Here is a 7,393-nt window from a genome sequence, read left to right as displayed (position 1 = left end):
AGTGTGGAGAGCAATACGAAATGAATCAATCAACAAGTTGAGCAAGAAGAAGAAAAACTCTTACGATCTCCTCCTCTGCCGGGCGCAATGGCCACCTTGCCTTCAGCATATCAACCGCGCCACAAAACTTGGTGACGGAGATCTGGATGACGTACCATGTTACGATAACGACTTCACATTCCTATCATAGATGATGTACATGTCGTAGGGCGCAATGTGCTTTTGCACGTGAAACGATTCATGCACTTACTGCTAGAAGCCTCCCCCTCCCCCTCTGCTCCTGCCTACGAAACACATGGACACGGCCGACCACGCATAGCACAACAACTCATCCTTCATGGCAAAGAGCAGGGGCGGAGACAGTGGGGTGCGAGCAGGGGTCAGACACCCCCCATCATCTCGCCCCCCCCCCCCCCCCCCGAATGTTCGTCAAGTATTTGTACTACGGTATATAGTAGCGACGTACTCCTCATTATTGTACTCCCGTTTGAAGCTAATGGACCAATATTGCAGCCCAAAGGCCCAACACAGATAACCGCTAATTGTACTAGCCGCATCGTGAAAATAGGCACAGTTACAGCCGTCGATCTAGTAGTCAGTTTCCCTCTTGGTTTTGTTGGTGGCTTCGTGTGCCCATGCGCCATCGCCTCTCGGCCTTCGCTGCTTCTTTCGGCACCACAGGAGCACAGGGCATTCCAAGCTTCTACTCCGGTGATTGAATCTTCGGCTGCTTCATCAACTGATGTTGGCATCGCATCATACTACATCAATTTCAAGGTATGTCACCAAAGTAGTAGTACAACAACGAACTGCCGGTGGATTTGCCAGATCTAACACACATGATGACAAATTTAAATTCTTGGTGAATTAGTGGTTTGATCTGCAAATTATATGTGGAACATTACAATTTCGAAAGCTATTTTTTTTTTGCAATTTCGAAAGCTAATTCCACTCTTTGTTTAAGGTTTCAATGATTGGAGTATATACGAAGAGGAGGGATACAGCTAAAGTAGATTTATTTTTATAAGAAGGCGTACTTTCAGCTCAAATATCATGCTACCAAAAATATAAATCCGTACATACATGCTAAAGCTAATATTAAACCAACAAAATTGTATCTTGTTAGTATTATCAAATGGGTTATCAAATATATATTGCTGTGCATCCATATCAATGCTACTTTTGAGGCTAAATAGTTATATTGTGTCCCTTAAGCCATTATTATTTTTCTCGCCCCCCTCATGCCCGAATCCTGGCTCCGCCCTGGCAGAGATGTCAGCTCTGACATGGCTACCTGGGATCAATTCCAGGTGATTAATTACGTATTCCCTGTAAAGAAATATAAAAGGGAGTGCATGTGGCGCTCACCGATGCTTCTTTCACCATTGCTCCCCCTCTTATTGAACAACCGAAGAATCTCCGACGAAAAGTCAAGAAACAGAAGAGTCGGCGACTCGGCGCAGAAGCTAGCGGAAGTCCTTGGGAAATAATGGACGGTAACTGTGGATGGATTCCACATGGTGCGTCCTTACTGAAATGCAACTTGTTTTGTCGATTCGAACTGACTTTTGAGTGCCTCGTCTGCTTGTTTGTGTGTTTGTTTTCTGCTTTTGAACTGACGTGCGAGCCAGTGATGCTCTAACCGAGTGACTGTACCCATGTTACTGTAAGCCATTGTTTTACATAGCGCTTTGGCATGCATGCGTACCACCCAGTAAAAAGTTCACGTTGACAGGTTCTGGACGTGGAGGCAACCCGTTCTCATTTCGGTAAAGTTTAAAACAGTTTGCCACCACACCGCAGAGCTAATGGTTCACCCCTGGGCAGAACATAGAGCCGGTGGTTTCTACTTTGATTTTTTTTTTAAATCCTGAATGGACTTTTAAAAATGTTCTAGTATTATTTTTTAGTATTCATGTGGATGCATGTGAAACCATGTTCACCTAGGTATTTTCGATTAACATGCCCCAAGATTATTTCAGAATCCGTCGTCATTTTGGCTATGTTTACATCCAAGCGGTGTCGTGCACACGCATGCCAAAGGAAAATCGATGTCAATTTTGCTGGTGCTACAAGCATATGATGTACCAGCAAATATGGCACGTGAAATTTGCACCAGAGTATTTCACTTGAGATCTTTTCACCCTTCTTATCAGACATCTCGAGCCCGACACGACCACCTGGAATCAATTCCGGGTGGTTAAGTACGGGTGGCGCTCACCGATGCAGCTTTCACCATGGTCTCCTCGCTTATACTACCTCCGTCCTGATTTGTTGGCCCCTTTATACTTTATGTCAAATTTTGATCATATATTTAACTAACAAAATATAAAATGTTACTGCATGTCATGAAAAATTATATCATTTGGATTCGTATTCGAACATAGTTTTCGATGATACTATCCTTATTATGTATAATTTACATTTTATTAGTTAAAATCATGATCGAAGTTTGACCCTAAATACGAGGGGACTAGTAAATCAGGATAGAGGTAGTACTATATTGAACCGTCGAAGTATCTCCCACGAAATATATTTTTAAGAAATACATAAGAATCGGCGACTCGCCGCAGGAGCTAGCTAGCCTAGGTCGTTGGAAAATAATGGATGGTATCTACGGATGGACTTCACATGGTGCGTCCTTACTTAAACTAGAAGAACGCCCGTGCGTTGCAACGGGGCCACATTAATTTTAAGAGTTCAATATTAATTATGTTAATAATACATTTAATATTTTCATACATATCAAGTGACACTGGCGACCTTTTTTTGCAAATTTAGCAACGGGCTCAGTTGCAACGGGCTCTTTATACATATCAGGCAACTCGCTACTAATTAAACTACAACTATGGCTACCAATATTTTTTTGTCAATTTAGCTCAGCAATAGTGCCTGGCTTAATAGACTGCTTTGCATTCACCCCCTCAGAAGACAGAGAGAACCAACTCAACATGTCAGAAGATTAACAGAAATTTCATTTGTATGGCATGAACATATAGTAGGAGCACCAACACATAGATCAGCAGAGAGCAGAGCACAACATGCACACACTCGGGCCATCTATATCATACACACACAGCAACGCACACACGCATCACGCTGGCATACACATACAGAAAAGCAGGCACACACGCATCATGCGCATTGGCCGGTGCGACGCACACAGAGCAAGTACGTACGCACGGAGAGCAAGCTAGCAAGCACGCACGCGTCCAACCCCGCCGCTGCATGTGCTGGCAGAAGGTGAGACAGCAAGGGAGACTGCACATTGAAGCTGTCCATGCAAGGCTGGAGGTGCTGGACCGGCGACGGCGGTGTCAGGACGGCGCTTGATTCGTTCCCGGTGGCGTGGAGCTTGGGGCGGCAACGCGGCGATAGCTAGTGCTCGGGGATGGGGGTTTGGGGCGGGGGCAGTCGACCCGATGGCTGGCGAAGTTAACGGGCTCGGGCGGGTGGCGGCGGCACAGCGCGAGGATGGGACAGACAGAAAACCTAGCGGGCGTTCAACTACCAATACCCACGCCTTTTTTTAGGGAAATTGCTTGTGAAAATAACGTGCGACGACGACTTAGCGAGCGGATCCCCTTAAAAAAGACATAGCGAGCAGATTCCCTTAAAACTGGTAGGAATGGATACGATTGATGACGTTGATAAATAGTGGTGAATGTTGGCCTAATTTACTATCATCATGCATGGAAACTAATCATCAAGAAAAAGAATACTTCCTATTACTACACTCATAGGAAGCTTCCTAATCTCTACTACCAAACAATTTCTGCCCAAACAAGGAAGGAAAGTTATGGACGTGATTCGAAAAGAAACAAACGTTATGAAGATTAATTATGATTGATTGTGATTGATTCTTTTACATAAAGACATTACTAAATAATTTGCATCAGTATGGAAAGTTCTGATCCGTTCAGTTTTTTTCGTTGTGTGAGAGGGTGAAGTGAAAATAAACCGATGAAGTGGGGAAGGCGACGAAAAAAATCTACGACGGTTAACCTACGAAAAAAACCGGATGAAAGTGGTGGGACGAAAAAAAACCTGGAAGTGAGACTACCAACTGCAGCCTGCTTTTGTCGATTCGTACGACTTTTGAGTGCCTCGTCTTGTTTGTTTGTGGCGTTTGGTTCAGCTTACCAACTGCGGCGAGCCAGTAACCGAGTGACTGTACCCATGTTACTTTAAGCCATGCATTGTTTCACCGCGTTGATTCATTCGCACCCAGCCCTAGTCGATGTTAGAGCATCTTCAATAGCATGCATATATTTAAATGTCTATATATTTATATACACAATGGTCTAAAAATATTTTCTTATATACACGTTCAGTTTTGCATCAGAATGTCTATATACAGGGACCATGACAGGTGGGTCGTCGCTGGAAAGAGAAAGAAATCATGACTGCAACTAAGTTTAGACAATGCCTTCACATTGTCCAGGCGTGGACATTGTCGAGGTCGATATAAAGGATGTGTATATTTAAACGACCATATAGACAAGCTATTGAACGCCTGTTTTTGGATCACGTCATGAAAAACAAGTATAGACATCCATATAGACAAGCTATTGAAGATGCTTTTACACACATGACGCACGCTCTAGTAAGAAGGCACTGCGTAAACAACACGGCTGCTTACTCCACGATTTCGCCGGTCTTCCCTTTCGAAAACGCAAAACTAAACTTGTTTAATCCCATTCCAAATTTATAGAGTACTAGAAGAACGCCCGTACGTTACAACGGGTAACATTTTCGTAACTTTAAGAGTTTAATATTAATCATGTTAATATTACATTTAATATTCTCATACATATCAAGTGACATTGGTGACCTTTTTTACCATCAAATTCTCACACACACACTCTTTTCGTCCCTCTTCTTCACTGTCTCTCCCCCTCTCCCCCCCCCCTCTCTCTCTAACACACGCACATATCCATCTTATTGGGTGTGAGACCATAATCCATCTATCTCACACACACACGCTAGTGCATAACAATATGGATTAGGTGTATTATATTTGCCACCACAACTAAGGGAATTAATTTCATGTAAATTGGCCAGTCACAGCTCCGTGACAAACAATGCATCTAAATTCTCAGCGTTATTTTTATGTAATATGCTCTCTCTCTCTCTCTCTCTGATATTATAGGACCAAAAACTTTTACCAATTACCATACTGTAGAACACCACACTCCTCACTGCATCGATGGGTGGTGGGTGGTGTCTCTCCTCTACCGCCGTGGACTTGTGCTGGCTTGAGTCCATGTCCGCCGTTGGCCGCTGCTCGCATTCGTCCCACCCATCGCCCAAGCCGGCGTTAGGAGCAAACTCAGTAGCCTTGCCCACCGTCATGGCTCCATTCCACGAGATCGAATCAAGCATCATAGAGTTCGGGGAGGAGTAGCATTTCCACCGTCAGCTCCTCGCTGATGTATCAGCGTAGAGTGCGGGGAGGACACGGAACGTAAATACCTGGGGTTTAGCGCTGGTGGCGGGAACGACCGACACGGCCTCCTTGCGCTGCTCCTCGCTGCCCGCCCTGCTTTGGGGATCCTAGCGCCCTGCCCCTAGGGTTCCGCGCTGGCGGCGGCGGTGGCGGCGTTTCCCTCAAGAAAAAAAGCACGTCTCATGTCCGGCTTGTGCACGAATCCATCACCAAGTAGGATCAGTAGTTCCGTCCCGAATCGGTTATGTTGCAAGTCCTAGCTATAGCTATATATACGTATTACCCTGCACCCCTATAAACAGTACACCCAGAGACCAATAGAAAGATCAGCGGGCACGAGGCATGCCCGTGTGTATCAATTTCTTGCGCGTATCCGTGTTGCTTCTAGTAGATCGATACTACATCAACCGTGGTTAGCCAGCTACGTCCAATCTATTCGAGTGTTTTCGTCTGCGTACGTGTTTTTCTGGTATATACTTCAGAATTCAGTCAGTCGGGGGCGGGATGTCTAAGCAAAGAAGGCAGGGCGAGGAGGATGAGCCCAACTACTACCGGGACCGCAGCGGCAACAAGGAGAAGAGCCTCTATCTGGTTCTAGACGACTGGCACAAGGGCTTCACCATCCGCAAGATCGATGCCGACAGTCCCGACCTCAGCGCCCCCTGTCCTCCGGCTAGTGTCACCTGAGCGTGGCCATGCCATGTAGTTCGCAGCCCTGGGCAGCAACATCATCGCCACGAGCAACATACACGCCGGAACCCTCTTCTACGACACTGACACCGCCGGACTGCCCGTCGGCCCTCCCGTTCGAGACGCACTGCTTTGTGGCTCCAACACCTTCCTGACCTCCGGCACCGGCGACGCGCTGTACGCGTTTGCCTTCCACTTCATGGAGCGGTCTATGTCCTTCGAGGCGATGGCGAAGCCACCGACGACGGAAGACGATGACCTGCTGCCCACCTACTGGTCCTAGAAAAGCATGCCGACGCCCTTCACCAAGGACGAGATGATCTTCTCCTACGCGCTGCACCCGGACGGGCGCACCATATTCGTGTCCTCGTGGAGCAGGGCGGTCTGCGGCACGTACTCCGTCGACACCAGGAGCTGCAAGTGGAGGCGCCATGGGGAGTGGATGCTGCCTTTCAGAGGCCGAGGCTCCTTCGCCGCCGAGCTAGACGCATGGGTCGGGCTGCACGAGGACGGCTACATCTGCCCCTGCCAGGTTGCCTCCCGCAGTGGCGGCACCACGCAGCAGCTGGAGTGGAAGATGGCCGACGAGCGTAGGATGTGGATCCCATGGCATCAGCTAGAATTTCGCCTGCGTCGGATGTGATGGCGCGGGTGGAGTACCGAGGAGTCGCCGGTGTCGGCCAGGGCCTGGGGCACAGAGGAGTCCTCCTAGTCAAGGAGATCGGAGAGAAGAAGATGATGGCGGCGCGAGGACACATGAGGGTAGACGTCGAGAGGATCGGCCGTCCAGGCTCGTGAGGAGGGCAGCGGTGGGAGGATCGAGTTAATGGTACCGTGTATAAAAATCCCATCAAAACAAGTAAAATATACCAGCAATGCTTGATTGATTCTGATTTGATTTTTATAGGCATTTTCGAATTTGTAGGGCATGTGCCCACGATACTCGCACGCTGTACCTTTTTTGACGTGTATGATTCATGATAAGAAATGAAAATCACATCAATGTAAGGAAATATCCCATCAATGCTTGATTGATTGTGATTAATTCTTTTATATGGTAACTAATCCGATGGGTTTATGTGAGCGGTGAAGCGAAAAGGTATGCGGGAGGGGAGACGAAAAATAACCGGTCAGAAAAAAATGAATTAATTGTTGCCTTGTATGTTTGGTTTTGATATTTGAAGATTGATTACCATCCGTTAGTTGGGTTACCAAAGAAGAAATCAATCACCATATGTGAGTTCATTGTGTTAC

General features: G+C 46.8%; 1 pseudogene; it reads left to right on the top strand.

The window, feature by feature from the left end:
* Nucleotides 1–4,882: 4,882 nt before the first annotated feature.
* On the top strand, nucleotides 4,883–6,782 carry LOC125535127 (uncharacterized; annotated as a pseudogene).
* The last annotated feature ends 611 nt before the right edge of the window (nucleotides 6,783–7,393 follow it).

The sequence above is a fragment of the Triticum urartu genome, chromosome 2A, assembly GCF_056163025.1.
Source record: "Triticum urartu cultivar PI428250 chromosome 2A, HENAU_Tu73, whole genome shotgun sequence".
NCBI lineage: Eukaryota > Viridiplantae > Streptophyta > Magnoliopsida > Poales > Poaceae > Triticum > Triticum urartu.
Note: the sequence above shows the minus strand (reverse complement) of the source record. Positions and strands in the feature narration are given on the sequence as shown.